General features: G+C 41.4%; 1 protein-coding gene across 1 annotated transcript in view; it reads left to right on the top strand.

Moving 5' to 3' along the window:
• The first annotated feature begins 1,357 nt into the window (after positions 1-1,357).
• The window catches only part of GPR4 (G protein-coupled receptor 4), a 44,481-nt gene continuing 34,444 nt past the window's right edge, over positions 1,358-11,394 (top strand). The window contains exon 1 of the mRNA XM_075848467.1: positions 1,358-1,457. The gene's annotated coding sequence lies outside the window, so the exon portion shown is untranslated. The remainder of the gene's footprint in view (positions 1,458-11,394) is intronic.

Here is an 11,394-nt window from a genome sequence, read left to right as displayed (position 1 = left end):
ACCTCTGTGTGTACCTGTCACTCCAGACTTCTTACACCTCATCTATGTGTGTACCTGTCACTCCAGACTTCTTACACCTCATCTATGTGTGTACCGGTCACCCCAGACTTCTTACACCTCATCTATGTGTGTACCGGTCACCCCAGACTTCTTACACCTCACCTCTGTGTGTACCTGTCACTCCAGACTTCTTACACCTCATCTATGTGTGTACCTGTCACTCCAGACTTCTTACACCTCATCTATGTGTGTACCGGTCACCCCAGACTTCTTACACCTCATCTATGTGTGTACCTGTCACTCCAGACTTCTTACACCTCACCTCTGTGTGTACCTGTCACTCCAGACTTCTTACACCTCACCTCTGTGTGTACCTGTCACTCCAGACTTCTTACACCTCATCTATGTGTGTACCTGTCACTCCAGACTTCTTACACCTCATCTATGTGTGTACCTGTCACTCCAGACTTCTTACACCTCATCTATGTGTGTACCTGTCACTCCAGACTTCTTACACCTCATCTATGTGTGTACCTGTCACCCCAGACTTCTTACACCTCACCTCTGTGTGTACCTGTCACTCCAGACTTCTTACACCTCATCTATGTGTGTACCTGTCACTCCAGACTTCTTACACCTCATCTATGTGTGTACCTGTCACTCCAGACTTCTTACACCTCATCTATGTGTGTACCTGTCACCCCAGACTTCTTACACCTCATCTATGTGTGTACCTGTCACCCCAGACTTCTTACACCTCACCTCTGTGTGTACCTGTCACTCCAGGCTTCTTACACCTCATCTATGTGTATACCGGTCACTCCAGGCTTCTTACACCTCACCTCTGTGTGTACCTGTCACTCCAGACTTCTTACACCTCACCTCTGTGTGTACCTGTCACTCCAGACTTCTTACACCTCATCTATGTGTATACCTGTCACTCCAGACTTCTTACACCTCATCTATGTGTGTAACTGTCACTCCAGACTTCTTACACCTCATCTATGTGTGTACCTGTCACTCCAGACTTCTTACACCTCATCTATGTGTGTACCTGTCACTCCAGACTTCTTACACCTCACCTCTGTGTGTACACTCCACTTGCTAGGTGTGTGTAATGTGTTGTTGATTGTGGTGCTGTGGATCTGCTTCTGGTTCGGTGCTTTTCTATATTACCCTGTATGCATATTCTGGATGTTCTACTTCTCTGCCCTGTTGGGTCTCAGGCTCTGTGCAGTCGGTGCTCTGTAAGGCTCTGTCTGGGAACGGTTAATATTTAGCCCAGCCCATGGCTCTATCTCATTGCCAAAGCTGAATGCTGGTACTTCACACAACAGCCCAGCACTGTGCAGAGCGCATTCATCAACCAGCAGAGCTAACACTCTACCAGCTACAGTAACCTCTGCCAGGCTCTAGACAGCACCTCCATCTCCTGACAGATCCACTCTGCAAGGCAGGTAAGATTAGCAGTATAAATTACATTACACCATCCCAGGTATGAGTGACAGTCTGACTACACCACACTGATGGGATCTCTCAATAATTCATCAAGTGTGCAGCTGGAAGATATAATCTGCCTCTCCCTGCTGTGCTACCCCTAATACTCAACTCTCTAATGCTGCACTCTAATCTGCTAAACTCCTCTGTGATGCTGCACTCTCATCTCTATCCCTGAACTCTCCCCTGTAACGCTGCACTCTCATCTCTATCCCTGAACTCTCCTCTGTAATGCTGCACTCTCATCTCTATCCCTGAACTCTCCCCTGTAATGCTGCACTCTCATCTCTATCCCTGAACTCTCCCCTGTAATGCTGCACTCTCATCTCTATCCCTGAACTCTCCTCTGTAATGCTGCACTCTCATCTCTATCCCTGAACTCTCCCCTGTAATGCTGCACTCTCATCTCTATCCCTGAACTCTCCTCTGTGATGCTGCACTCTCATCTCTATCCCTGAACTCTCCTCTGTAACGCTGCACTCTCATCTCTATCCCTGAACTCTCTCTGTAACGCTGCACTCTCATCTCTATCCCTGCACTCTCCTCTGTAATGCTGCACTCTCATCTCTATCCCTGCACTCTCCTCTGTAATGCTGCACTCTCATCTCTATCGCTGAATTCTCCCCTGTAATGCTGCACTCTCATCTCTATCCCTGAACTCTCTCTGTAACGCTGCACTCTCATCTCTATCCCTGAACTCTCCTCTGTAATGCTGCACTCTCATCTCTATCCCTGAACTCTCCTCTGTAACGCTGCACTCTCATCTCTATCCCTGAACTCTCCTCTGTAATGCTGCACTCTCATCTCTATCCCTGAACTCTCCTCTGTAATGCTGCACTCTCATCTCTATCCCTGAACTCTCTCTGTAACGCTGCACTCTCATCTCTATCCCTGAACTCTCCTCTGTAATGCTGCTCTCTCATCTCTATCCCTGAACTCTCCTCTGTAATGCTGCTCTCTCATCTCTATCCCTGAACTCTCCTCTGTAATGCTGCACTCTCATCTCTATCCCTGAACTCTCCTCTGTAATGCTGCACTCTAATCATTTCTAATACTCCTGACTACGATTTCCCCAATCTTACATACTATGCACTGTCTAATTTTAGTACTCAAAATCTGTCTCTACATGTGCTGTCTAATCTGCGGCTCTGCCATTACTGTGCCATCTTTTTTTCTGCATTTACTCTCACTCCTGCGCTGGTTCACATCTGCTCTCACTCATTTGATGCTGTCTCGTTGTTGTTCATGCAGTCTCTCCAGCCCTGTTTAGCGCTACTCCTGCACTGTCTCACTTCTGATTTCCAGTCTCTCTCTTGCGCTTGTTTCTGCACTCTAAGGGCAAAATCACACACACAGATTTGATGCAGTTTTTGGTTAATTTTTTTTTTTAGTCAAAGCCAGAAGTGGATCCAAAAGGAAGGAAAGGTGTAAAGAAAAGACTGAGCATCTCCTTTCCTTGTTCCTTGTGTCCACTCCTGTGTTTTACTGAAACAACTGCATCAAAAGCTGTGTGTGATCCTGACCTTAATCCAATCTCTCCCTGCCATCATTCATCCCCTTCACAACATCCAACATCCATCCAACATCCAGCATCCAACATCCATCCATCATCCAACATCCATCAATCATCCAGCATCCAACATCCAGCATCCAGCATCCAACATCCAACATCCAGCATCCATCATCCAGCATGCAACATCCAGCATCCAACATCCAACATCCAGCATCCATCATCCAGCATGCAACATCCAACATCCAGCATCCAACATCCATCCAGCATCCAACATCCATCCATCCAGCATCCAACATCCATCCATCATCCAGCATCCAACATCCATCCAGCATCCAACATCCATCCATCCAGCATCCAACATCCATCCATCATCCAGCATCCAACATCCAACATCCAGCATCCATCATCCAGCATCCAACATCCATCCAGCATCCAACATCCATCCATCCAGCATCCAACATCCATCCATCATCCAGCATCCAACATTCAACATCCAGCATCCATCATCCAGCATCCAACATCCAGCATCCAACATCCAGCATCCAGCATCCAACATCCAGCATCCAACATCCAGCATCCAACATCCATCCAGCATCCAACATCCATCCAGCATCCAACATCCATCCATCCAGCATCCAACATCCATCCATCATCCAACATTCAACATCCAGCATGCAACATCCATCCATCATCCAGAATCCAACATCCAGCATCCAACATCCAGCATCCAACATCCATCCAACATGCAACATCCATCCATCATCCAGCATCCAACATCCAGCATCCAACATCCAACATCCAGAATCCAACATCCATCCAACATCCAACATCCAGCATCCAACATCCAACATTCAGCATCCAGTATCCAGCATGCAACATCCAACATCCAACATCCAGCATCCAGTATCCAACATGCAACATCCAGCATTCAACATCCATCCAACATCCAGCATCCAACATCCATCCAGCATCCAGTATCCAGCATCCAACATCCAGCATCCAACATCCAGCATCCAACATCCAGAATCCAGCATCCAGTATCCAACATCCAGTATCCAGCATCCAACATCAAGCATCCAACATCCAACATCCATCCAACATCCAGCTTCCAGTATCCAGCATCCATCCATAATCCAGCATCCAACATCCAACATCCAGCATCCAGTATCCAACATCCAGTATCCAACATCCAGCATCCAACATCCAGCATCCAACATCCAGCATCCAACATCCAGCATCCATCATCCAGCATCCAACATCCAGAATCCATCATCCAACATCCAACATCCAGCATGCAGCATCCAACATCCAACATCCAACATCCAGCATGCAGTATCCAGCATCGAGCATCCAACATCCAGCATCCAACATCATCCAGCATCCAACATCCACCATCCATCCAACATCCAACATCCAGTATCCAACATCCAACGTGCAACATCCAACATTCAGTATCCAACATCCAACATCCAGCATCCATCATCCAACGTGCAACATTCAGCATCCAACATCCAGCATCCAACATCCAGCATCCAACATCCAGCATCCAACATCCAGCATCCAACATCCAGCATCCAACATCCAGTATCCAACATCCAACATCCAGCATCCAGCCCTGTACAAAACTTTTCTGAACTTGACCTCTTGCTGTGTCTGCCACCCCACCTCTGTTCCTGCACTCTCTCTCTCCCACCTGCAGTCTACCTCTGTTCCTGCACTCTCTCTCTCCCACCTGCAGTCTACCTCTGTTCCTGCACTCTCTCTCTCCCACCTGCAGTCTACCTCTGTTCCTGCACTCTCTCTCCCCTGTAGTCTACCTCTGTTCCTGCACTCTCTCTCTCTCCCCCTGCAGTCTACCTCTGTTCCTGCTCTCTCTCCCCCCTGCAGTCTACCTCTGTTCCTGCACTCTCTCTCCCCTGTAGTCTACCTCTGTTCCTGCACTCTCTCTCTCTCCCCCTGCAGTCTACCTCTGTTCCTGCACTCTCTCTCTCTCCCCTGCAGTCTACCTCTGTTCCTGCACTCTCTATCTCCCCTGCAGTCTACCTCTGTTCCTGCACTCTCTCTCTCCCCTGCAGTCTACCTCTGTTCCTGCACTCTCTCTCCCCTGCAGTCTACCTCTGTTCCTGCACTCTCTCCCCTGTAGTCTACCTCTGTTCCTGCACTCTCTCTCCCCCCTGCAGTCTACCTCTGTTCCTGCACTCTCTCTCCCCCCTGCAGTCTACCTCTGTTCCTGCACTCTCTCTCCCCCCTGCAGTCTACCTCTGTTCCTGCACTCTCTCTCTCCCCTGCAGTCTACCTCTGTTCCTGCACTCTCTCCCCTGTAGTCTACCTCTGTTCCTGCACTCTCTCTCCCCCCTGCAGTCTACCTCTGTTCCTGCACTCTCTCTCCCCCCTGCAGTCTACCTCTGTTCCTGCACTCTCTCTCCCCCCTGCAGTCTACCTCTGTTCCTGCACTCTCTCTCTCCCCTGCAGTCTACCTCTGTTCCTGCACTCTCTCTCACGTGTTATCTTATCTCTACAACTGAACTCTCATATCAGCTGTCTCTTCCTCTTATCATTTTCTCTGCTGGTTCCCCTCTGTCTCTTGCAGCACACTCATTGTCTCCCTTCCTAATCTCACAATATGTAAATATTTATATGTAAAGTAAACAGCACATTAATCACCCCCCACCCCACCCCCATCTGCCTCTGTTTCTCTCCCATGACGAATCCTAATGATCTGTCACAAAAAGTGACAGTCAGGAGCAGTCTCATTTGATAAAGTGTCTAGACAAATGAACAAGACCACAAGGAGGCTGACACTAGAAGTCTTGCTGAACCCGCATCTCTCCTCTACTGCCCCAAACACTTTACCTACTATTACAGCCCTGTAACCCCTCACCCTACAAATCTCCATATACATATGTACAACTGGTATGACCCGGGCATCTTCGGGGGATATGGAGCATGCTGGTATAACCTGGGTATCTCCTGTATATAATTATATATGTACAGCTGGTATAAGTTATACATCTTCTTGTATATAGTGATATGGAGCACGCTGGTATAACCTGGGTATCTCCTGTATATAATTATATATGTACAGCTGGTATAAGTTATACATCTTCTTGTATATAGTAATATGGAGCATGCTGGTATAACCTGGGTATCTTCTGTATATAATTATATATGTACAGCTGGTATAAGTTATACATCTTCCTGTATATAGTGATATGGAGCATGCTGGTATAACCTGGGTATCTTCTGTATATAATTATATATGTACAGCTGGTATAAGTTATACATCTTCCTGTATATAGTGATATGGAGCATGCTGGTATAACCTGGGTATCTTCTGTATATAATTATATATGTACAGCTGGTATAAGTTATACATCTTCTTGTATATAGTGATATGGAGCATGCTGGTATAACCTGGGTATATTCTGTATATTATTATATATGTACAACTGGTATAAGTTATACATCTTCTTGTATATAGTGATATGGAGCATATTGGTATAACCTGGGTATCTTCTGTGTGTAATTATATATGTACAGCTGGTATAAGTTATACATCTTCCTGTATATAGTGATATGGAGCATGCTGGTATAACCTGAGTATCTTCTGTATATAATTATATATGTACAGCTGGTATAAGTTATACATCTTCTTGTATATAGTGATATGGAGCATGCTGGTATAACCTGGGTATCTTCTGTGTATAATTATATATATACAGCTGGTATAAGTTATACATCTTCCTGTATATAGTGATATGGAGCATGCTGGTATAACCTGGGTATCTCCTGTATATAATTATATATGTACAGCTGGTATAAGTTATACATCTTCTTGTATATAGTGATATGGAGCATGCTGGTATAACCTGAGTATCTTCTGTGTATAATTATATATATACAGCTGGTATAAGTTATACATCTTCCTGTATATAGTGATATGGAGCATGCTGGTATAACCTGGGTATCTCCTGTATATAATTATATATGTACAGCTGGTATAAGTTATACATCTTCTTGTATATAGTGATATGGAGCATGCTGGTATAACCTGGGTATCTTCTGTATATAATTATATATGTACAGCTGGTATAAGTTATACATCTTCTTGTATATATGATATGGAGCATGCTGGTATAACCTGGGTATCTTCTGTATATAATTATATATGTACAGCTGGTATAAGTTATACATCTTCTTGTATATAGTGATATGGAGCATGCCGGTATAACCTGGGTATCTCCTGTATATAATTATATATGTACAGCTGGTATAAGTTATACATCTTCTTGTATATAGTGATATGGAGCATGCTGGTATAACCTGGGTATCTTCTGTATATAATTATATATGTACAGCTGGTATAAGTTATACATCTTCCTGTATATAGTGATATGGAGCATGCTGGTATAACCTGGGTATCTCCTGTATATAATTATATATGTACAGCTGGTATAAGTTATACATCTTCTTGTATATAGTGATATGGAGCATGCTGGTATAACCTGGGTATCTTCTGTATATAATTATATATGTACAGCTGGTATAAGTTATACATCTTCTTGTATATATGATATGGAGCATGCTGGTATAACCTGGGTATCTTCTGTATATAATTATATATGTACAGCTGGTATAAGTTATACATCTTCTTGTATATAGTGATATGGAGCATGCCGGTATAACCTGGGTATCTCCTGTATATAATTATATATGTACAGCTGGTATAAGTTATACATCTTCTTGTATATAGTGATATGGAGCATGCTGGTATAACCTGGGTATCTTCTGTATATAATTATATATGTACAGCTGGTATAAGTTATACATCTTCTTGTATATAGTGATATGGAGCATGCTGGTATAACCTGGGTATCTCCTGTATATAATTATATATGTACAGCTGGTATAAGTTATACATCTTCTTGTATATAGTGATATGGAGCATGCTGGTATAACCTGGGTATCTTCTGTATATAATTATATATGTACAGCTGGTATAAGTTATACATCTTCTTGTATATAGTGATATGGAGCATGCTGGTATAACCTGGGTATCTTCTGTATATAATTATATATGTACAGCTGGTATAAGTTATACATCTTCTTGTACATAGTGATATGGAGCATGCGGGTATAACCTGGGAATCTTCTGTATATAATTATATATGTACAGCTGGTATAAGTTATACATCTTCTTGTATATAGTGATATGGAGCATGCTGGTATAACCTGGGTATCTTCTGTATATAATTATATATGTACAGCTGGTATAAGTTATACATCTTCTTGTATATAGTGATATGGAGCATGCTGGTATAACCTGGGTATCTTCTGTATATAATTATATATGTACAGCTGGTATAAGTTATACATCTTCTTGTATATAGTGGTATGGAGCATGCTGGTATAACCTGGGTATCTTCTGTATATAATTATATATGTACAGCTGGTATAAGTTATATATCTTCTTGTATATAGTGATATGGAGCATGCTGGTATAACCTGGGTATCTCCTGTATATAATTATATATGTACAGCTGGTATAAGTTATACATCTTCTTGTATATAGTGATATGGAGCATACTGGTATAACCTGGGTATCTTCTGTATATAATTATATATGTACAGCTGGTATAAGTTATACATCTTCTTGTATATAGTGATATGGAGCATGCTGGTATAACCTGGGTATATTCTGTATATAATTATATATGTACAGCTGGTATAAGTTATACATCTTCCTGTATATAGTGATATGGAGCATGTTGGTATAACCTGGGTATCTTCTGTATATAATTATATATGTACAGCTGGTATAAGTTATACATCCTCTTGTATATAGTGATATGGAGCATGCTGGTATAACCTGGGTATCTTCTGTATATAATTATATATGTACAGCTGGTATAAGTTATACATCTTCTTGTATATAGTGATATTGAGCATGCTGGTATAACCTGGGTATCTTCTGTATATAATTATATATGTACAGCTGGTATAAGTTATACATCTTGTATATAGTGATATGGAGCATGCTGGTATAACCTGGGTATCTTCTGTATATAATTATATATGTACAGCCGGTATAAGTTATACATCTTCCTGTATATAGTGATATGGAGCATGCTGGTATTACCTGGGTATCTCCTGTATATAATTATATATGTACAGCTGGTATAAGATATACATCTTCTTGTATATAGTGATATGGAGCATGCTGGTATAACCTGGGTATCTTCTGTATATAATTATATATGTACAGCTGGTATAAGTTATACATCTTCTTGTATATAGTGATATGGAGCATGCGGGTATAACCTGGGAATCTTCTGTATATAATTATATATGTACAGCTGGTATAAGTTATACATCTTCTTGTATATAGTGATATGGAGCATGCTGGTATAACCTGGGTATCTTCTGTATATAATTATATATGTACAGCTGGTATAAGTTATACATCTTCTTGTATATAGTGATATGGAGCATGCTGGTATAACCTGGGTATCTCCTGTATATAATTATATATGTACAGCTGGTATAAGTTATACATCTTCTTGTATATAGTGATATGGAGCATGCTGGTATAACCTGGGTATCTTCTGTATATAATTATATATGTACAGCTGGTATAAGTTATACATCTTCTTGTATATAGTGATATTGAGCATGCTGGTATAACCTGGGTATCTTCTGTATATAATTATATATGTACAGCTGGTATAAGTTATACATCTTGTATATAGTGATATGGAGCATGCTGGTATAACCTGGGTATCTTCTGTATATAATTATATAAGTACAGCTGGTATAAGTTATACATCTTCTTGTATATAGTGATATGGAGCATGCTGGTATAACCTGGGTGTCTTCTGTATATAATTATATATGTACAGCTGGTATAAGTTATACATCTTCTTGTATATAGTGATATGGAGCATGCTGGTATAACCTGGGTATCTTCTGTATATAATTATATAGGTACAGCTGGTATAAGTTATACATCTTCTTGTATATAGTGATATGGAGCATGCTGGTATAACCTGGGTGTCTTCTGTATATAATTATATATGTATAGCTGGTATAAGTTATACATCTTGTATATAGTGATATGGAGCATGCTGGTATAACCTGGGTATCTTCTGTATATAATTATATATGTACAGCTGGTATAAGTTATACATCTTCCTGTATATAGTGATGTGGAGCATGCTGGTATAACCTGGGTATATTCTGTATATAATTATATATGTACAGCTGGTATAAGTTATACATCTTCTTGTATATAGTGATATGGAGCATGCTGGTATAACCTGGGTATATTCTGTATATAATTATATATGTACAGCCGGTATAAGTTATATATCTTCCTGTATATAGTGATATGGAGCATGCTGGTATAACATGGGTATCTCGTGTATATAATTATATATGTACAACTGGTATAAGTTATACATCTTCTTGTATATAGTGATATGGAGCATGCTGGTATAACCTGGGCATCTTCTGTATATAATTATATATGTACAGCTGGTATAAGTTATACATCTTTTTGTATATAGTGATATGGAGCATGCTGGTATAACCTGGGTATCTTCTGTATATAATTATATATGTACCGCTGGTATAAGTTATGCATCTCCTTGTATATAGTGATATGGAGCATGCTGGTATAACCTGGGTATATTCTGTATATAATTATATATGTACAGCTGGTATAAGTTATACATCTTCTTGTATATAGTGATATGGAGCATGCTGGTATAACCTGGGTATCTTCTGTATATAATTATATATGTACAGCTGGTATAAGTTATACATCTTCTTGTATATAGTGATATGGAGCATGCTGGTATAACCTGGGAATCTTCTGTATATAATTATATATGTACAGCTGGTATAAGTTATACATCTTCTTGTATATAGTGATATGGAGCATGCTGGTATAACCTGGGTATCTTCTGTACATAATTATATATGTACAGCTGGTATAAGTTATACATCTTCTTGTATATAGTGATATGGAGCATGCTGGTATAACCTGGGTATCTTCTGTTAATATGTAATGACGGGGGTAGGGAAACGGACAAGTGAGCCCTAATCTACCCGCCACTCTGTCCCTGCCTACTTGCAACGACCCGCCCTAGGCGACGGGGTACAACTGGGCGGCGGTCCCTACGCTCAGTAAGTGCAAGAGACAAACAGACAAGGGAACACAAAGCAAAGGGAAATGGGGCAGTTGCCCACGGCAACACCGTGAGCAACAAGAGTGGTGAACGAGCCGAGTCAAACCAGGAGTGCACGAGGTACCAAACGTAGAGCAGGAGAGTAGTCAGAAAGCAGGGTCAGTATGGAGCAGGATCAAATAGTCAGAAGCTGTA

This window comes from Rhinoderma darwinii, unplaced genomic scaffold, assembly GCF_050947455.1.
Source record: "Rhinoderma darwinii isolate aRhiDar2 unplaced genomic scaffold, aRhiDar2.hap1 Scaffold_41, whole genome shotgun sequence".
Lineage (NCBI taxonomy): Eukaryota > Metazoa > Chordata > Amphibia > Anura > Rhinodermatidae > Rhinoderma > Rhinoderma darwinii.
This window is presented reverse-complemented; position numbering and strand designations above follow the sequence as displayed.